Genomic DNA, 23,130 nt, shown 5'->3' on the forward strand with positions numbered 1-23,130 from the left:
AGTGATCATCCGTCTCCCGGCTCACTCCCTAGATGGCGCTCTCACTTGTGATAAATACATCACCTGTTTTCATCAGTGTGTATTACTTTCCCCCCCATGGCTTTGTTGATGAAACTTCTGTAAAATAACACAGCCATTTAAGAATTTGTTCAAATAACTATTGATTCACATGTTGTATAAAGTTTTGTGTCCAGTTCAGAAATTCAGGAGATGTTTTCAGATTGTGTATGTAAAGTTACCCTTTGTGGAAGATGCTGGCCTCTTCTAGAGCAAGAAAGAGTCATTAGATAATTGACCGATCGGGCCCCTTTGGAAAATCCTTCAAACTATGCATCTTAGATTCCCCTTACAATCATATCCTCAAGTATGGTATGCTTACAACAACAGGTGCACAATGGCTGTCTTTCACACTGTACTTAGTACATTTGGATTTCTACCAGTGAAAACTATACTGGATTTTAAAATACATAAAATCTCCATAGTTCTGAGATGTATGGATAACAATCATTTTCTGACAATAACAGAAAGTTTTTCTTCTCAGGAAAGAAAGCTCTGCCCATTATGCAGGGTGGGGCATGGGAAATGGGTCCCAAGGTTAAGTTATCTCTGGTTGCCGGACATCTATAATTCCTTTTCTGACAAGTTCATTTGCAGTATACAATACACATTGATAAGCTATCAGTCACATGAACATTTGAGGGAAGAAAAAAGAACCCATTGACTAAAAAGTCAGTAAGCTTTCATAGCAAGGTTTCAGAGCATACGTAAAGCATGTTTTGATCTCTTTCCCTCACTGTTCCAGGACAATATCTGCTCTTTAGAGCACAGCAATAGAGTAAATGTAGGTTTTCAAAATAAATAAATACAACAAAATGCATTAAATTCAACAACTGTTTGGAGTGAACAGGACAATAACGAGTCTATTGAACTATATCTGTTACTTCCAGTTCCTCAAGAAATAAGGTTCTGTTCATGTGCTGTACATTCAATTCCAACCCCATAGAATTTTTAGCTGAAACAATATGGAAGTATTTAGAAAGCTAAAAATTAACTTCTTTAGTCAATTCATAGATGTTCTTGCTCAGAAATAGAAGAGAAATACAAATTTGGTGGTTCCAGAAATACAAGCAGACACTAATTCCTGGCATTTACGGGACTAAGCCAGAACTTACAGCCTCACATGAGGAGCTACAGAGGGGCCATCTCTGCAGGCAGTGGAAACTCCAAATAAAGTGGCTCACCTTTTCTGAGAAACAATGGGAGCAGCTTTTATAAAAGTGCACCACCGGGGGATAAGAGGACGAGAGGGCAAAGACTACAACGCATACTTGCTTGGCTTCCAGTTTTGCAACACTGATTGTGTGGCATAAAAGCCCCAGTCACACTACACAACACCAGTCTGCTAGTCAAGATGATGCAAAACGACCATTTTAGAGCGACCAGAGAACAATTCATCTTAGATAAGATGAAAATATTGTAGAGGAATGTAAAGATCAATTTGACATAACTACGCTAAGAGTATTCAAGAAGATATAAGAAAGAGTAAGACCACTAGCAAAATGAAGAAAATGTGAAATAAGAACAAAGACAACAGAAAGAAAAAATGAAAAGCAGTGAAGAAAAAACATGACCAAGACAGTACTTTAAACAAACAAGAATAAAGGAAGCCTCCAGTCTACTTGCAGAAGTACAGACAATAACTGAACAAGCAGAATTTGGAACACTTCATCAAAAAGTTACAAAGGGATGCAATGGCTATAATGTAAAAGAATAGTTAATAGGGATAGAACATAGTTTAAGAAAAATCCCATAAGCACTGCTTAGCTTTCCCTCTAAAAGAAAATAAGGGGATGATGACAGAAAAACAGTTTAGAAAGTGAATAGCTAAAAATTTTAGATGTAAAGAAAGGTATGTGTGAAATAGAAAAAGTCATGCTTAAATATACCATGGTGGAAGCACAGATTATCAGTGACAAAGATAAAAATCTCATAAAGCAGAGGTTCATTACATTCAAAGGTACGATGATCACAAAGGATGAAGGTGAGGAGGAGCAGGGAGGTTCCGTGTAGTGTCTTGTCTTGCTCATAATAAAACAGGAGATGTAGAAATATTTTCATCAGAAAAGCTAGGAATGTATAAATAGGTAAGAATGTACATGAAAATGCAATCACAATGTTTGACTTCCAAACTGGAATGAGTAAATGATAAAACAGTCTCAATCTAGTAGACAGAGTGGAAAAAATTAAACAAATAAATCAATCAAATCAAAGAAAAACAAAAATGTGACAGGCAAAAAGAAAAATCAGCAGATATATAGAATTCAAATGAATGAATAAAAATCAGAGGTTAAAATTTTCTAATTGAAAATAGGTTTTTGTGTGGACACATAAAAGTGAAAAATGAATTCTGAAATGAAATGACTAGAACAGTGAAGAAAAATAATACAACTTCCAAATACTAATTAACAAACATTTGATTATCAACATTAAATCCCAGACAGAATCTCAAATATTCCTAACAATAGCATACCAGTTTCTTAGCTTCAAATGGAGTTGCTGATTTAACAGAGTGGCCTTCGTTACCCATTCACATTGATATAAATAGTTAATTTCACAATACGATTAAACTTTCCATGTGGCTTTGAGATGAACAGTGAATATTTATAAAATGAAGATTGAATTGTTGAAGTATATTTTCAGGAGAATTCTAAAATATAATAGGAACAAAGATGCTTATTATGACAGGGATGCCACAACGTACGAAGAATTGTTGAATTTCACACAAATGTACATCATTTGTACATAAATTTATTTTCTTCATGTTGTAGCCTTTTATCTTTTGCATTTATATTACTGATGTTTGCAGTGTGTGTTCAATCGTTTTCAGTGAAGATTCTGCTGCTCAGTCCATACCCTTGTCCAAACCTTATGGGAAAAGATTTGTGTAGTCTGACTAAAGAAGAGTAGCCATTTCTACTTCCTGAATTTGTGTGTGCCTTATATTTCATTGCATCTATTGTTGTGCCATGTCACAAGAGACTTAAAATCCTCTCACATTCTTGAGCTAATACTCTTCCACCTTGCCTTCGCTGAACAGGTTTATCTGTACAGAGTTTAATCACATCACCAACATACAGATTATGTCACCTAACCTCCAGCCTAGACTGGGACCCAGGACACAGCTGGCATCAACAGAGATAGACAAATGAGGCTAAAGTTCAGAGAACACACAAATCTGACAAGTGGTTGTTCTAAGTCCCTGGGATTTGAGAGGAGCTGGTTACACAGCAATGTGTAAATAATAACTGATACAAATTGCACTATGTTCACCAATCATTTATTCTGCCAAAGTTTTTCACTCACAACTGCTAATTAGATTAGTCTTTGGCTTCAATCATGATTTAATCGCAAAATGGAATTTAACAAAATCAAAAACAGAATGAAGAAACAGAATTTATAATACCTACATTGAAGAAATGACACAATTTTCTTTTTTCCATTGCACTCAGTTCAAGAAGCTAGAAAAATAACAACAGAATGAATCCAAAGAAAGCAGAAGATTAAATTATGAAGAGTAGAAATCAAAGAAGCAGAAAAAATAAAAACTGATTGGGATGCTAATGAAAACCAAAGGGATACTTGCATAAACTATTAAACATACTTAGTATCACTGTGAAAACAGGAAATTATTTAAAAACATAACAGAAGAGTACTATAAATTTAAGTGCAATGAAGAAAAACAAACTGTCATAATAAATAGGGAGCGTAATTCTGCAGTTGGGATAAACATGTATAACCTTCTCCTATCGTGACACATCCCCTTCTCTAAATTACCTCTCTTGTCCACATAATGTCACTGACTGCAAGTATTATTATACTTCTAAAACATTTATTTCTGGAACATATTTCTGTTTCAAATCTGTAATTCTGATTGCCTCTTATAGAACAACAATAATTAGTTGTCAAACAGTATCTCACAACAATCTATCTCTACCTTCCTTTCTAGAAAGTATCTCATGAGTACTCTACTATTCAGTCTGGGATAAAGAAATGGCCACCTTCCCATTTACCTACAGAACTTAAATTAAGAACCTTCATTAAGTTCTGTCTCTCCTAACCCACCAGTATTGTAATTTTGTTCTCTGAATTACTTCATTAACTTTCACAAAAATATTCAATATTTAATAAACTATATTGCAGAAAACACGTAGTGTAAATATGAGATTTTGTGATGATAGCCTATAATACCCTTATGTTTTATTTAGATATTGAAGTTTATTTTTCAGAAAGGCATCCGTTTGTAAATTTCATTACACAGGTGAACAGTGTATTAAAAACTAAATAAAACTAAATTCATGCTTTACTGACTTAACCTGAGTACTTGTAATTATCTTTTCATAGATTATTCATAATATTAAATATCTTTTCTGTATTGCCAGGATGCGATAATTAAAAAGAATACTAAAGCACATTAAGCACATTTTGAGGACTAGTACATGTAGATAGGAAAAAAGTCCCACTTTCTATTTTTAATGAGTGTTTTGCCATTCAATTTCAGTATTATCTTCCAGGTATTGACTTTACAGAAGTTTTATCATAATACTATGAACCAAACAAATGTCTGATGGGGATTAACCCAATAGAGGAAAATGAAATTGTGGAATAAGAAAAAAGACTTTCCAGGAAATTAATATATAGAGAGGGCCTTTCTGATCAGGAGATATTAAAAAACAAAACCCTAAAGGAAGTATGAGAATTAGCTCTGGAAAGAAAAAAAAAATCAGATCATAAGGATAATAATTCTGAATACCCAGAGTGTTTGTCATGTTTGAGAAAAGGCTAAGCAAGGACCTGAAGTAGTGGAGAAGGGGACGAGGTAAAAGATGAGAGGGTAGATAACGGTTAAAAAGTAGGCTGGAATGATTGGGTCAGTAGTCTAAGTTATTGAGCTGGATACAAATCTACTGGTGAGCCAGGTACACTTTTTGTTTAAGATAGATTTAATCCCATTTAAAAGGCAGATTTACCAAAAGCCAAACAAACAAAAACAAACAAACAAAAAACCAAACAAACCAGATTTACAGACAGAACTAGAGACAGAAAGATCTTCCATTCATTGGTTCACTTCCCAAATGGCTGCAATAAGAGCTATTCCCATCTAAAGCCAAGAACCAGGAGCTTCTTCTGGGTCAATCATGTGGGTGCAGGGACTCATGGACTTGAGCCATTCTTTGCTGCTTTCCCAGTGAGTGCTAGATTGGAAGTAGAGCTGTGAAGACACAAACAAGCTGTTGGTGCTGGAGGTAAAAGATCATTATGACACCTCCACACCGTCCCTAACTAGACCATCAGACCTGAGTTCTTAAATACTTTCAATTGTTTTCAGACGTAGATTTGTAATTTGCTGATTATAAAAACTAGAAAAATTCTGTCTGCAGTATAAATGTAACTTTAAAATAATTCTAATCATGTATTTTATTTGAGATTCAGAGAAACAAAGAAGCACGCTATGGGGGAGTGATCCTATCTAGCATTTCACTCCCCAAGTGCCCAGGAGACTCAGACCCAGACACTTCAGGGTGGAGTACGGACAAGGCAAAAGGCACGTTAACCACTGAGCCAAATGCTCCTCCAAAAATCTAAGTTCCCTGGGGCTGGCCCAGTGGCTCAACAGGCTAAACCTCTGCCTTGCAACATCAGCACATCATGTGTGCTCCGGTTCTACTCCTAGTTCTACTCCTGGTTGCTCCACTTCTGATCCAGCTCCCACCTTATTGCCTTGGGACCCTGAACTCTATGTAGGAGACCTGAAAAAGATTCAGCTGGCTCCTGGCTTCAGCTCAGCTTAGCTTAGCTCTGGCCGTTGTAGCCATTTGGGGGGTGAACCAGTAGATGACAGACTTTCTCTCTCTCTCTCTCCTCTCTCTATAAAATCTGCCTTTCAAATTTAAAATAAAACAAACAAGAATATTTTCCTAAGATTAAAAGACAGTGCTAAACAAAATTTTTGTTTAGAAAAAAACATTCTGTTAAATCCACCAAATCTTTCTTTCCAAAATGGAGCACATACAAATAAAAGAAAGACAAAAGCTGAAGCAAAAATGACACTCAAGTATATTATATTTACAAACAGAACATGTTTAACATGCTGTGTTTGCATATTTTTTCATGTTGGACAAGCTCATATAAATGCAGGTAATGCAGGTGGCCATAGTGGTCTGCATTGATTAGTAAAGGGTCAGCTATCCAGACAACAAATAAGCAGAATTACAATGTAGTTCCAGAAAATGAGTGTAATAATCTTAGCAGTAATCATAGCAGTAATCTTTTTCATTCAAAAATATAAAATATTTCATTACTTTCTCGAGAATATATTGACTTTTCAATTCAAAAGGCTAGATACTCCACTCTTAAAACCTATTAAATTTATTTGTTCTGATCAATATCATTTTTTTCTTTTACAATTCTGTCTCAACAGTTTTTCTCCAACCTGTGATATCTCATACCCCTTTAGAATTTTCTTAAGGGTAGTAAAATGTATTGGTTAGGAGTGAGGGACCAAGGATCAAATCACTGTAATCTGAAGCACCTATTTTGCCATGCACTGAATAATGAGTGATATTGGACAAGTTTCCTAATGCCTTCATTAATAAAATATGGCTAAGAAGAGTTTCATTTATGGTGCCATTTGCGATTTAATTATGATTTTATATATGTAATAGTATATGTAATATATATAATAAATATAATCATTTAGCTAATAGTTTCACAATGAAGGTGATTGCTGTTGTTGCCAGAACAATCTTCAAAAACTGGAATTTGGTCCAGTCCTCTTCTTACTTTATTTAAGAAAAACAAAAAGCTAAAGCTCCCGGCTCCTGATTTTGGCCTGGCCCAGTGTTAGCCATTGAGGCCATCCGGGGAGTGAACCAGCAGATGGTTCTCTCTGTCTCTCTCTTTCCCCTTGTTACCCTCTAATTCTAACTTTCAAAGAAATAATTTTTAAAAAATCAGCTCAAACATGTCTTCTCATTGAAGAGATATCCCTGCATTGTTTAATCTCCGTCCCTCTCATATCCTCATCTCCATTGTGTAGTGGAGTGTTGACATAGACTTCTGATAGAAATTATACATATATACACACATATATATTCTATATATAGAGAGAAATTATATATGTGCATGTATATACACACACAGACACAAACACACACTTACTTGAAGAGCCTGGAGAAATAATTTGCATAACATGTTTAAACCCATGACTAATAATGCTCCAGGAAAGGTTGACAAAATAATGCCAAGGGGGCTTTGCACTAGTAACAGGCCAGCACCTTCCCGCAGTTCCTTGCCAGCAGGTACAAAGGATGGAAGCCCTTTGTAATAAGTACTTCTCAGGAAGGAAGGACAAGACTTCAGTTTCCATAACAAGTTCTAGTTTTTGTTAAAACAAGCCAGGAAGGGCTGTCTAAAACCTGCCCCCAGCCTTTACAGTAACTAAGGTATAAACACCACCTTTGTTCCTTGAGGATAATGTGATAAAGACACACAAATACCCCTAGCTCAGGCGACCTCAGCAACTTGGTCTATTTCTGCCAGCTGCTCTGATCATATCATTCAGAGCTTCTTTAACTTACTTATAAAGCTTCTTTTCTACTCTCATCCTGGGTCCAGCCTTGTATATTGTAATCAACACCAGGACATGAATCATAACCCTCTTACCAGTTCTCCCGCCACAATTCTTGAGCATTGCTGCCATAATCAAATTGAATGATAAATATGCAAATTAAATGATATAGTCACACTGCTCCTGCTTTACTAACAGTCTTAGTAGCTATTTAGATGTTAAAAAGCAAACTAAATATATCATTGCATAGATTTCACTTTTAGTCACTGAAGATATTTTAGAGCAAACTTAAATATTGGTTTGAATTTTTTTCTGTGAGGAATAGTGAAATTCAAGAGTCATAGTATATATTCACAAAAGAATAATACTGGTTTGATCTAGTCTCATAAAAACTTGGGGCATAAGGTAGCCAGAATTTTCAGACTTTTTTTTTTTTGTATAAAGGATAAATAATGCAAAGCTCAGCAGTTGAGTAAGATCTATTGTTTATGACATGTAGAAATTTTAGGAATTTCTGATCACACATAGGATAAGATAATGAGATTCTTGAGCCTCATAACCTAGAGAACTGTCTCACTGTGAATGCAGTCTCACGGCAAGGCAATATAGAAACTTCACCTCCAAGGCCTGAGAGTGAGTTTATGGCCAGCATGCAATTGGAAACAATTCCCTTTTTAAGACTACCATTTTGAGCGGTGGGCTATTGATTTGGGGGCTAGATCCTGGCACTGGAAGCTCCCTTTGTCTTCCTTAAATCTCAGGAAAAGTGGAGGAAGTGGTGTCTGGGCAGGGTGGGTTCAACTCTGACCACACCCCTCAAACTTCCTGTGCACCTGCAGTATACATTACATTGTGTGAAACGTGGGAATGGTGAACTAATAACCACTCAGAAAGAAATTGTGGCTTCCAGTCAATTATAGTGAACACATTTTATTCTGAGTGTTGAGAAGTAACATATAAAGATGCTTATTGCTTACCCAATCAGGTAACCATGGAAATAAGTACTGTTACAAGTTGCATTTTGTGGCTATTTATTATGTGAGATGCACCAATGATGTTGTGCCCGGTTAATACTCTGTTCTCAATCCTGTGAGATAATTATGGGTCTTAAATTGAGTGATGTTAAGGTTATTAGCTAGGGACAGGCATTTGGCACAATGCTTAAGCCAATGGTTGAACATTCACATCCAGTGCCTGTTTCAAGTCCCAATTACTTTGCTTCTATTCTATCTGACTACTCCTGAGAGGCAGACTGAGCTGGGAGATTGAGCTACAATTCCAGGTATCTCACTTTGACTTGACCCAGCCCTGGTTATTGCAGGCAATAGAGGAATGAATCATTTGATGTAAAATCTCTCCCTGTGTCTGACTCTCTCTGTGTGTATATGTCTTGGTGCCTTTCAAATAAAATGAAAAATTTTGAACAGTTAAATTTATGATTTTTGCACATGTATATATATACATTATACTATGAGGAAAAAAACCCCTTATTTTTGTGATTATAATGACCATGAAGACAATGTCTTTATCCAATGGGAAATCAATCAGGAACTTTATATGTAAATGTATAAACATATAAATATATACGTATAAGACATTGCCTTAGTACACAGCTTATAAACAAAATCTATTCCTAGTCCTTAGATAAACAATTTCTTCCTAAAAGCTATGTCGTCAACACTTCTGGTGACTCAGCTCGTCCCCACTGGAATGCTGTATATTCCCCCTCTCTCTCTTGTGAATATTCCTTTCACCTCCCTGCTCCAAGAGAAATCCAGCTCTGTTCTGAGATCCTCTCCCAGGAAACCTTCTCAATTCGGGCTTCTGCTCTCCCACAGTTCTCTCCTAAGTAACCAGTGAAGACTGCTTCTTATGTCATTACAATTTCCAAATGCTTGTCCTTCCTTATCCCATAAGTGTTTCAGCTCTGAAGCTATTATCTCATTCTAAGATTTTTCACCATGCTTCAGTTGCACATGAGCTCTTTCTTTTACTTGTTGGACATTTCTTTTAGCAGACTATTCTCACTCTCTCCTGTATGATTCTCATAGGTCTTGGTGACTTTGATATCTATGTGAGCTCTCTGTCCAACAGTCTTGCACCCAGGTTTTATTTTTCTGCTTCTGTGGTCTTTGCTTCACCCCGTGTTTCCTATCCACCCTCATGCTGGTGTGACAATCTTAATGTTCTCAATAGTTGTAACTGTTCCACTTCCTTTCAGGGATGGCATCCCAACTTCTTGACCAATTCCTTTCTTTCCAGTTCTCTATCTATGTATCCAAATTTCAAGAATTCTTAGAACATTATGCTTTGTCATTGCCCTCAAATCTTCCCATCCTCATTTCCAGCTTCTTGCCAGGCATCCTCCCTCACTCATTCCTCTTGATCCCTCTGCAAATCTCCAAATTTAGTTCAATCTAACTCTTTGTCTGCCTTAGATTTGACCATGCCATGACATGACTGAAGAGAAATACTCAACCATACTGGTCTTAGCTTATCTTCATCTCACACATTTCATTTATTAATATCTTTAATTATCTTATTTCTTATCATCCAATGTAATGTTGTTATAATTGTTCTCATTGTTGTATAAAAACATGATGGCTTAAAATTCACTTTCATGTTAATCAAAATGCTTTTGTATCAGTGGAAATTTATAAAACATGCTTTCTTATTTCTTGCTACTTTTGTCTGAAATAATTATTTTGAGATTTACCCATGCTATAGCGTGTATCAACAGTTCATCCTGTTTTTGTGCTGAGTAGTTGTTTATTGGCTGAATTTGTTCTTTTATTTATCTGTTGATGGGTGCCTGGGTGGTTTCAAGTTTTAAATATTACAAATGAAGCTGCCCTGCCCATTAAGGCACAAATCTTTGTATGGACATACACTTGGGTTTCTCATGGGCAATTATCTACAAGTGAAAAGGCTGAATAATGTAGTATGCATGCATTTATAATTTAAAGATACAAAATTTTCTAATGTGGCTAGTTCCATTTTATAGGCATATAAATAGTTACTATGTTTACTGTCTTAACATTTCAATCATCCAAAAGGGTTATGCTGGTATGTCATTGTGGTTTTGTATTTACCTGATGTTGAGCCCTTAACACATGTTTATCTGTCAGCTGCATGGCTTCGTTTGTAAAATACCTCTTCAAATATTTGTGCATATTTTAAAATGTATAACTCTGCTTTCTTTTGCATTTTCAGAATTCTTTGTATATTTTGGTTACAGTTCCAACATATAACAAATAGTTTAATGATATGTCTGCTCTGATTGCTTATCCATTTTAAAACTGCATTATTTGATATTTTTATTGTTGAATTTTAATTTCCTTATTCCAAAAATTTTATGGTGATGGGCCAGGGCTGTGGCTCAGTGGCTTAAGCCATTCTCTGCAGTCCCCACATCCAGTATATGCACTGATTGAATAGGCAGGGTATTCCACTTCTAAACCAGCTCCCTGCTAATGCACCTGGGAAAGCGAGTGTTTGGGATCTGGGACACATGGGGAGACCCAAATGAAGATCCAGCCCCTGACTTCATCTCTGCCCAGCCTTGGCCTTCACAGCCATTTGGTGAGTGAACCAAGCCAGTGGATAAATGGTCTCTCCATCTCCCTCTATTTGTCCTCCTCCTTCCCTCTCTCTGAATCAGACTTTTAAATAAATAAATAAATAAATAAATAAATAGTGTTGGCCAACATTGGTCATTTAAAACAATCATGGAAAATAGAAATGAATGTTTATTTTGATGCCCAAATTTTGAAAAGAGGTTGTTTTTTATAATGCATATTTCCCATAATTTTCTTGAAGACCCCTATAGACTTAGAAACAAATCCTGATTTTTAAACTATATATTGATGCTGTGAGGATGCAGTAAGACTGAAGTTGAAAATCCATTGCTTTCAAACGGAAGTGCAGATGCTACTGTTTTACTCCATGATCACAATTGTGTACAGCCCATTTTGATGCTTAGATGTTATTCAGACATTTTGCTGCAGGAAAATTCACTTCTAAAGCTGAATGTGGGAAGTGTATGATTAGAACACTTTTGTGGAACATTTTTTCTATCTCAGTCTGAGGTTGAGTCTGGTAGGTATCCTTGTTATTTTCCTCTTGTAGCAGACGAATCCCTCTCACTGGGGATCCATCCCTTTAAGAGTTCCAGTTTTAAAGATTTAAGGAGGTTTCTCAGTTGCAATGTGTAACCTTCCTTGGGTTCAGGCCATTTTTTTCCTGAGGTCATTAAGCTATTAAAACTCAAACCTCTGAATAAGATACGTCTATGAATTTTATCAGGACAATCAAAGACGTTTTATCAGTAGCCTTTTTTTTTTTGTCTCTGGGGACTTTTCCAACTTCATAAGATGGTCTACAAATGAAAAGTGTCATTTTTAATATTGATTCTTCATTTTTTAGATTGCTTTGCTGAATTTTTATTATGTCTAGTCCCCTATTTCACTCCAATGATAATCAGCAACCTTTCAATTTGTTTTTCACAATGCCAAGAGCGTATTCAAATGCCTGCTTGTCTGCTTTAAGTAGGAATTAATCAGATTTTTTCAAGATGATAACATGTTTCTTGTTAACATAACAGTAGGATCTAAGATTGATTTCTCTTTGTGTGCCTTTGTAATCCTTCCACAGGGTAGGCATTCAGTAAAGATCAGTTGAATTAAAAATATCTAATATGGAATGATGAAATCTGTGAACTTTGTAGCTGACTCTTAATATCAGTAAGCCAAACATACCCTGATAACAAAGTTAACTTCCAGCCAACAGGTTGGATTAATAGTAGTAATTAAAAATACAGATTTAAAATACAGCTGAGCATTTCTATGTGGGGAAGAGCTTGTAAGACTCAGGAACAATGTTATATATTAATTCCCTGGGAAGCCTGGTATACAACTACCATACAGGTGTTTCCTGTTGAAACTCCAAGTTCCCATAGAAGTGCTTAGAGGACAGCTGAGAACAAAACTTAGTCCACTTAATTATATTTGCCAACTGTTCTGCATAAAAAGTCATTGCCCAAAAATAACATGTTTAAGTAATGTTCAGAGTGAGATACAAACCAGCAGCAGTCAGGAAATTCAAAATTAAATCTGATCCCCACCCTTCACTTGCCTCATTGTACCCAAGCAGCACCAAGGTCAGAAATTAATTGGAGACAGTGCAAAACACACAGCCTGCTATATTTCAGCTCAGTGAGGTCAGAAGGAAAACTTAGTTAAAACCTCATTAGAGCAGTTTACAGGAGCACATTAGTCTGAATATGAAATTAGAGTCTTGCCTTGATGGATGTGTCACCTAACCAAGGTAATTTGTGAAGAATAATTTGAAAATATAAGTGAACATAATTAAGCCTCTGTTTTATGGTAGTCTGGTCATTTGTCTCCAGGTACACTTGTCTCTGCAGGTTTGACTCTGCAAATGTCGTGGATATAATGGGACATATTTCAGTCATTCTGTTATAAGGTAATATTTGGGAACCTGTGAATTTAAAAGGACCTTGGAGCTTGTAATAAAACTGCAATTAATGTTTTATGTACTTTTTTCTCCTGTAGAAGCATACAATAAAATCTCAAGGGAAAAATTACCATGAAAACTAGTGGCATTCAGTAATGTATTCCAAACTACATTGAAGCCCTGGGTCAGTCTTCCCCACAAGGAAGTAACTGCATCCTACTGGGATTCTAAACGATCCTCTGAGCATGCAAATATGGGGAGGAAAGTGTTCACTGTGGTTTGAACTACATATCCTCCAATGCATGTTGATACTTTCAGAAATGTCTACAATTTCTGATCAAACATAATTTCTTTACATTTTCCTCTAGAAATGGCTGGTGAATGTTAATTAGACTACTTTCTGCAAATACATACAATGATACACTTTTTCTCAAGAAAGCTTATGGAAAAGGGTAATAGAGAAACGACTACAGTGAACCAGAGAATAAGGGGAATTGTGTTTTTATATACAATATTTAATCATCTATGACATACTAACTGAAGAATATGATTTGATTTATGCTGAAGATTATAATCACAATTACCAAGGTTAGAACCAAAGATAAATATATCAATTAATGCATAACAACTATTTCATGAATTAGCCTTCCGTATTTTTCTTAGAGAATTTAAACTACAATAAATTAAACTTTAAATTGCATTTATTTTTGTTATTCAAAATGAATGTTGCTCCAAAGTAGTATATAACGTTTAAAAGCCATATTAATTTATCATCATATTTATTACATGTCTTTCAAGTAAGATTGGATATTTCTAACTCATGGTGTTCAGCTTGCAACCTCATGGGCATAGCAATTTTCTCTATTACTTGATAAAAAAAAAAAGATATAACTAACAAGAATAAAGTACCAGAAGTTAAATATTCTCTTAAAAGACTAAGATACATATTTTGTTACTCTGCAAAACTGTAAAAAGTAAGTCTAGTCTTGTTTTGGGATTGAATCTGGTACTCACTTTTTATATTGCATGTACGAATTTGACTTCCAGGGTTGCTGTGTCATTTTCTCGAGAGATCTAACAGAAGCCGTCATTATTAGGATGTACCATGTTGCTAGGCACACAGGCTCAGTAGTCAGATATTCGGGTTCTTCTCTTTCCTGGCTTTTTTTTTCTATTGCCTCCTCTGTTTCAAGCAGCAGGCAAACACTATCGTAAATGCTTTATGGAAATGACAAGTTCCCTCACTCCCAGGAAAAGACACAAAACAATTCTGCATTCAACATTTTCAGGCACAAAGGAGGAGTAGAAGCCCACCCCAACGTGACCTGCTGCACAAAATACCTTTTGTTATCAACTTAAGTACTCTTCTGAATCCTCAAATCACCCATTGACAGATTTTTCTTTTCCCACATACATTATTTATAAGACACTTAATTAATTTTTCATAAGTTAAACAATTGTTAATATTAGCTCCTAGCCTTCATGAATGGAAAAAAAATTCATTTTTGCCTCAAATCTTCTCGCAACGTGTTCTGCCTTTCTCTAATGTGGTATAGAAAAGAAAGTTTTGATATTTGTGGCTTTAAATGGAGATACGATCTTAAAATTCAGAGACTCTGGTCAAACAAAAGCTTCTACACTGTGAGCAAGTTTTAGCAGCAGATTGCTTAAGGGGAAATGCTATACCACATGATATATCACTGACCTTTCTCCTCTGTCCTTGCTGCACAGAGAACTGAACCCTTCCTCTGTCTCCATTTATGGAGTATTTGACAATGACTGATAGTTCTGTGTTTCTCATTGCTGTCATTGCATTAAAATGCAGTTGTTGCTGCATAGATTCTTGGAGAGTAGTATTGCTGAAAAGAGCCAGAAAATATTTTCACAAACCTTCCTCTCTCAGGCTATACCAACATCCACTACCTCAAGTTCACAAGTTTGTGGAACTTAACAGGAAAGAGCAGAAACCTATTCACTACATATAGAATGTGTTGAAACACAAACTTCTCCTGGCTCTTGATTTGAAGCAAGAGACAGAAGGCAACAATCCAGAGGCTTCAATCACTTTTGCTTTGCATGCGGGCAAGAGACAGGACAACAGTCCTCAGTGTGATTTAGATGGGAGGCTATCAGAAGATCGAGCCTCAGAGGTAAGCAGGAAGCCAGGTCATCTTAAAATATGTGCTTGGAAATTACAAGAAGGGTTTAACTCCTGCCTCTTGCATTCCATGAGCACTAAATGCAATTGACATTCCTTGAAGTTAAACTCATCTCCCACATCCACAGCTCTATCCTACTTTGTAGGATGATCTGTCCTCTGAATTTTCGACCTGGTAACCAGAAACCTCCGTTTCTCCTTGGCCTACACTCTCAAAACCGGAATAACCACCCTACATCACAGAGCCAATGATGTCTCTGATGAGCTTTCTATCAGTGATGACATCCAAGAATCTTAACTTGACTCATAAAGCAGTATGAACCAGCTTCTGTTCATGCCTCCAGCTTTGAAGCCCTTCACTGCCCTGAAACTTCTCTTGCCTGGAAAAAGTCCTTCAGAAACTCTGTACCTGGCCCGTTGTTCATTAGCGTCTGGATTGCAGCACAGACCTCATGTGTGGAGGCATATTTTCTGACACAACCTGCTACGTCTCACAATATGTGCTTCGTTAATGTTCTTACAGTTTCATTTACTTACTTGTTTTTCATTTTATTTGAATGGTAAAAAGAGACATATAAAATATTTTTCTATTTATTGGTTTGTTCCCTAAATGTCCACAATAGGCAGGGTTGGGCCAGGCGAAAGCCAGGAAGCTGGAACTCAAGCCAGGAGCTTAACATGTGTGGAAGGGATCCAAATCCTTGAAGCATTGTCTGCTCCATCCAAGGGTGTGCATTTGTAGGACACTGGATTGGAAGCAGAGGAGCCGGGAACTGAACCAAGCACAGGTAAATAGGTTGCAGGTGGTTCAAACAGTGATTTAACTGCTATACCACACGACCAATCCTGCTTATGGTTATTTTTGTTGTCTATAGTAATACACAATGCTGCATTATAATTTGTACATCAAGTTGCTATTCGCTTATTTTAGTCCAAATTCTCAAAGAATTCAGAGAAAGCTCAACTGTATGAAAAAATAAAACCCAAAGCAAAGTTAAAATAACAGTAAGACGTTTTTTTACCATTTGCATTGATACTCCTATTTAATGAAATATGCTTCATTTTGTCAGATTCTCGCACTTTACTGTTTCTGATTTTTAACACACTTTCACAATAGTAGGTAATCCTGTGAATTCTCATAAATTGCTTAAGTTATTGCATGTTGAAAAGGAGATAAAACACATTTCCTCCAGTGAAATGAGCAATAAGATCTTATTCTAGCAGTAACATTTTGTTACTTCTTGGTGGTGTAATACTTCCTGTATTGTAATACTTCCTGCAAGAAGATAGTTTGAAAGTGTTTAAAACAGACCTTCCACTCAAATTTGTCACATACCAAATTTCCACCCATTTGAATTAGCCAATGGGGGCCCGGCGCGGTGGCACATGGTTAAGGTCCTCACTTTGCACGCCCAGGATCCCATATGGGCGCCGGTACTATCCCGGCAGCCCCGCTTCCCTTCCAGCTCCCTGCCTGTGGCCCGGGAGAGCAGTCGAGGACGGCCCAAAGCTTTGGGACCTTGCACCCGCGTGGGAGACCTGGAAGAGGCTCCTGGCTTCAGCATAGCACTGGCCATTGCGCTCATTGGGGAGTGAATCATCGGACGGAAGATCTTCCTCTCTGTCTCTCTGTATATCCGCCTTTCCAAAAAAAAAAAAAAATAATAATAAAAAAATAAATCTTTAAAAAAAAAAGAAATAGCCAATGAATGTGCCTTCATTGTCAAATGTACTCATTTTGGAACAATTAATGAATTACTGCATACACATATTTCTTATGAAAATTATGTGGTTGATTAGAAAGTACATAGCTCTGCATTGGCTCTTTTAAAAAAATAATTAAAAACCGTACACAATCAGACTAAAAGTAGCGCAAACAAGAAAATGAAGAAGATCCAGACAGTTCTCTCTTCTATTTATATTCACATTTTTGCATTAACAAGAGAACACCAGAGCAGGTTTTGTGACATAGGAGTTAAGCTATCACTAGTGATGCCCGTCCTTCTGCATCTAAATGTCAAGTTCAAATTTTGGCTGCTCTCTTCCCTTCCAGCTCCCTATTAATCCACCTGGGAAAGCAGCAGCAGAGAATGGTCCAAGTGCATGGTCCCTACCACCCAGACGGGAGTCCCGGATGGAACACTGCATTCCTGATATCTTGGCTAAGCACAGGGTGTTGTAGTCATCTGGGGAGTGAACCATCTACTAAAACTTCTGTTTCTGTCTCCCCCTCTGCCCATCACTTTGCTTCACAAATAAATGAATCTTTTAAAAATGCATTTATTAGCAACAAGAAGAGAACCACCAGACCTCGTATCTACATGATCCTGTATACTACTGTATATATGTAAGAGTAAATGTTAGATTTTGCCATATTACATCCCAACCTGTGTCATGCTATGTCCATACAGACAACAAATTTAAATGTTCTAGGTCTGTTGATTGTAGAACTGCCAAGGTTGTGCTATTTCACTACAGGGTGAAAAAAGAAGGAACAAGGCAAGAGCTGTTTTTTGTTGAACTCTCAAGATAGGCCCATTTCACCTCTTTACACAGCGTAATGACTCACCCATGCAAAGCCTGCACCCTGAAAGTAAATTTTGTACATTAGTAATCCTTGAATATATCTTAGTAGCCCATCACAGGGCCTGTCATTTCATAGGCCGACTAGGTTTGGTTTTCTTTTGTTATTAATATGAAGTGAACAAATTCCATATCTACAGTTTTAAGAGTATAGTCATACCCCATCTCCTTCTAACACTAAGCACCACATCACCATACCCCTGCTGCTGCCACCACCCAGTCACTCTCTGGCAGCTCTCTAAAGTCAGAAGTCCCAGGCAGTGCCCTCAGTTGGTTTTATCCTTAGAGAGCAAAACCAAGCTAACAGGTTGGCCTCTGTATTGTGAAAAGGAGCTAGAGAAGACGAATGTGAGCACAGGCAAACTAGTTCCCTCTGCATGTTAACCTGATGTCTCTCTCATTTTCTTGCTGGTCCATGTTCTTTCCTGAGAGCCCTCCCATCTCCAGTCAGAAACACCGCATCAGACACTTCCAATGCTTGGAATTCTCTGACCTCCTCCTCTGCCTGCAGGACAGAACACTACTTTGAAAAGGTTTAAGTGATTGAGGGAGGTGGAATCTTCCCAGGAATCCCCTTATTTAAAGTAACTTGGTTTCTATCCACATCTTGCCTTTTACCACATAACTCAATCACTGGAACAAACCCAGGTGACAAAAGTTCTTGGAGGCCCTGCTGGAATACTCCCTGCCTTAGTGGAGGGGGCGTCTCAACTCCTCCAGCTGAAGTGCTTTCTAGTGGTTACTGTTAAGGTGAAGATCCTGAAATTCTTTTGGGGATGGGTGTTGGGCACATCTGTTTAGACCCCACTCGGGTCATTCAGATCCCACGGGGCAGCGTCTGAGTTCATGTTCTGAACCTGTTTCTAAATGCTGGCTTGCTGTTAATATCCACCCAAGGAAGTAGCACCTCCTTCTAAATAATAGAATTACATCAGAACTATTTTTTTTACAACTGCTGATCAAGAGATTTGAATGATGATCACCATACTAACGTCACAAAAATAACTTGCCAAAGAAAATTAAACCCTGAATACAATTAAACCTTTACTTATAGGATATAGAAGAATACATAAAATAGCACCACTGTTATTAGGAAAACACAAGCAGATTAACACTTTAGTCTGCAATAAATAAGTTGAAAGGAAACAAAAACAGGTAATACATAAAAGATGTGTCATATGTCACATAGATGCAGTATTTAACCACAAGAACCTTGATTCAAATGAATCATAAGAATAAAATTACTTAAGAAAAAGTGGTTTGAATATTGATGATCATAAATTTCAGGTGTCAACTAGAATTGTATTCAATACACAAGTATTTGTCTATTGGAGATTCATATTAAAGTATGCATGTGAAATGGCACAATATATTTCACTTGCTGCAAATCAATCTGGAGTAGTTATGCTGTGGAACAAAAAAGACTAGCTATGAGTTAATAATAGAAGTGGCTAATGGCTATGCCATCTTTTACTACTTTGTCTAAGTTTTATATATTCAACATTTTGGATTTACAGATCAGTAAACCGTTATCTTCCTGTTTCCAATGCTAAAATTGCCAGCATTACCCCTTAATGGGAAGGAACAGGAAACAGCTTTCTGCTGATGCTCCCCTTATCTGTTGCTTTGGTAGACCCAGTCTCCTCGGAGCTGTCAGTCTTATCATTTCAGAGACCATAGTCTCCCCTTCTTCGGTGAGCTTCCCAAGACTTCTCATCAAGGGACATCGGGGGAAAACAGGCTAAGCTCCTTGTGTACAGGGCACTTCAAGATCTGGGCCCTGACCTTCAAAAGCACCCTATAAACTCCTCCCAGTACTCAGCCACTCTGAGGTCCCAGCTGTTCCTCAAACATGCCATTCTGTCCCCACCCCAGGGCCTTCATCCTAGCAGTTCTCTCTGCCTCAAAGACTTTTCCTTCACGGTTCTTTTGGGGGCCAGTTTTTTTGTCAGTCTAGTTGCCAGTGGGCCTCTTTGGCACTGCCAACTAAGGAGTCATCCCATCCTTGGCTGCCTTATGACTCTCTTCGCTAACATTTTATCACTCATATTGAAGTGACCATTTTTACCCACAAAAATGAAGGTTTTCTAAGAAGATGTCCTTTTTCTATTTTTTTTTTTGTGCCAGAATTAAGTACTCTGTGCCCAGAACTATCATTCAATAAATATTGTTGGAATAGTAAATGAATTCATTTACATAGGCTCTTTCAGTTCTTTCCTATATTCTCCTGAGTATGGTTTTAATGAGCACATGCCCAGACAGACCTCACAAAGAGTTAATCTCTCATCCTGCAGGCCTGCAACTTGGGGAATTAACCTCCACAGGCCTTTAGCTATTCTGCAGTGAAATGGGCATCCTGTTCGTCTGTGGGCATCTCAGGCAGATTTCCCCTGTTATCTGGAACACACTTGTCCAAGTGCTGGCCCTTTAACCAGGTTGTGTATTCATTGTAACCCAGTTTTCGGACTGCAGCTCTATCATTTTAAGAGAGAATTCATCATGCCCACTGTACATGCCCAGGCCCCTTGCTGAAGTCTTTGTGCTACCTATGGCCGCTCAAGTCTTACAAGGGCTGTTCTCTCTCCAGGATCTCCCTCTTCTCTTCCTCCAGCTCATTTGTGCTCAGTCTTCACCATGCAACACTTTCATAGGTCAAATCGGGGCACCTATGTTCCAAAAACTTGCTGCTCTTAATAATATAGCTTCTACCTATAATTAAATAATGTATATTAGAGGATCAATATCTAACTCACCTTACCCTCACTCAGAGCAAGCACCACACTTTCACTCATCATTGTATCCTAAAAATATCACAGTAACAGGCACATGATAAGTTCAGTGGTGTTTATAGAATAATAGATCAATAAATTATCATTGAATCCAAATTCTATTTCGTGGCACACAGCAAAACTTTAATAAAGGGTACTTTAGTTAGGAAAATGTTGAGTGTTTTCTTAACATTCCTTTGCATTAAGAATCTGATGAGGGAGGCCGTATAAACAGATCTCTGGAATTGTCAGGTGTCTCATGCAGCCTTGGAGCAGTTAGAGAGCTGGCCCATGAGTTTCCTTCACATCCTTGCTGCTTTGTTCTCTCTGACTCTGCCTTGGCAATCCCACTCAGCTGGCCTCTCTTTCTTATGGCTGTCACTTCCTCTCTGCTCTCTCGGCACTGAGCTACATCCTGAGTTCTATCTTTATGCTTCTATATGTTCAACTGGAGGTAACATTTTTGACTGTCACTTGACTTTCTGAGACTTAAAATCTTGCCCTAAATTGAAAGTGAATGCACTGCATCTCCCTCACATAAATAAAAGCGTGAAATGCAGTAGAAATGAGACCGTATTCTCCTTTCATAGTGTAGAGCAATTAGGAAGGCTTTCCAGTATCAAAGATGTTTGATAATCATACAGTCATATCTCACAAAACATGTCATTGGTACTGCCTATAAAGTGCAATGACACCAAAAGTTCTTAGACTATTTTCCCCTAGTACATTCAGTTCTAATCACTGTGTGTCCCCATTCAATTTACTAAATAGCCTTTACGAAATGCCATCTTTTTTACATGACTTCATTTTCTCAGGCCATCTTGGATTTTATTCCTGACTTAAAGAGTATTGCTTCCATCACTTAGGTTAATAATATCTGCAAATTTGACAAGCAAATTTTCACTTGTACTTTTTATGAGTTTCATCCATTTAAGTTTCCATGATTTATCTCAGTATAACCTGCCTAAAATTCGGAAACTATGAACTGTAATTAAAAAAAAGTTCACATATTGAAAACGGAACTGGAAAATATTTCAATAAGAGTAAAATATCTTCTCTATTGTAGGATTTCTCAACTGGCAGGGCAGTCATTCTATCAGAGACTAGATATAAATTAGGAAAAAAGTAAGAAACAGCATTTAAAAATTATTGTTGTCATTTCCTTCAGATTAGGTTATCTGATACATTATGTGCTGTTCATTTTTATTTTGCAATTTTTGCAATCATTTATTTAGAAGATTTTCCAACTTAAAATAGAAAATCAATTTGTTTATATTCATGTTATTCTACTTTTAGTTTCCATCCATGTGTTGCATTCTGACTTAATGTTTTTTAAATCATCTTACAATCTTAATTGCACAAAGGAATACTGCAATGTTTTAATGCTAAACTGTAAACATATTCCACTCGAAAGTTATACAGAGATTGTTCCATTTAATTCAGATTGATTATCATGTTTTTGATAAAACCCAAGAAGCCAAATTTCATGCTGACGTCACATATCTTGAAAACAGTCCATGTTTTCATCCAAAGCATCCGAGGGTGACGTCCGGACAGCTGCGGACACAGCCACAGCTGAGCAGAGCTGTCCTGGCAGTCTGGAGGAGGCCCAGCCTGCAGTAGGCAGGGGGGAATGGCTGATCTCTGACCCTGCCTGACAGCCCATGCTCTTGTGCTCCTGCTGTGCAACAAGTTGAATTGGGCTATAATTACCCTACAGACAACAGGCTGTAATTACACATTCAAGTCCTGGTGTCTGGTGGTAGAGAGATGGATGTGATTGAAAGGGAATATGCAGAAGTCAAAAAGTCAAAAGACAAACCACTTTTTGATGCTCTTCTCCAAAGCGTGGTTGTATTATTGCATGCTGTTCCTTAAAGAGGAAAAAGAAGCAAGCCACACTGGAGAGAAACTGCTCTAACTGAAAATGCCGCAAAGACATAATGTAACTCAAGAAATTTCAGCAGATTGATACAGCAAATGTAATGACTGAAGAAAAGACAACTATCACTCCTGCAACCTCCACTGCAGGTAGTATCAACTATTACGGATTAAATCTCATAGAACAAAAATTAAACAGATGGGGCTAGAGAGTGGGAAAGAGACAGGACCTGCAGTTGTATTTTTCAATGTTTAAGCAAATCAACCACTTTGCTTGCACTATTGAACATGCATAAATCTGGGAATTTTATATCAGAGAAGCCACAGTTATTCTGCAGAACTACTTTTTTTAAGGTCTTATTTTTAAATGTGCAAAATACTTCGCACCAGAAAACGGAATAGGTCAAATAGTTTAGAAATGATCACAGAACCAAATTCCTCCTTGCTGCTTTGAGCTTTTCAAAGAAACGATTGGTACTTTTCTGCTTCCCTTGTGCCACATGGTAGATGGACCACAGAATGTGGAATTTTCTCAAGGATAAGATGACTTGTTTGTTTACCAAGTTAATGACTTGTGCTTCCTCTACATCTGCCTGGGACCTTTTAGGGCTAAGCACTCTTCCCCTAATGAGACAGCC

Source organism: Ochotona curzoniae, unplaced genomic scaffold (genome assembly GCF_017591425.1).
Source record: "Ochotona curzoniae isolate NIBS_2020 unplaced genomic scaffold, NIBS_Ocur_1.0 contig_64, whole genome shotgun sequence".
NCBI classification, from domain to species: Eukaryota; Metazoa; Chordata; class Mammalia; order Lagomorpha; family Ochotonidae; genus Ochotona; species Ochotona curzoniae.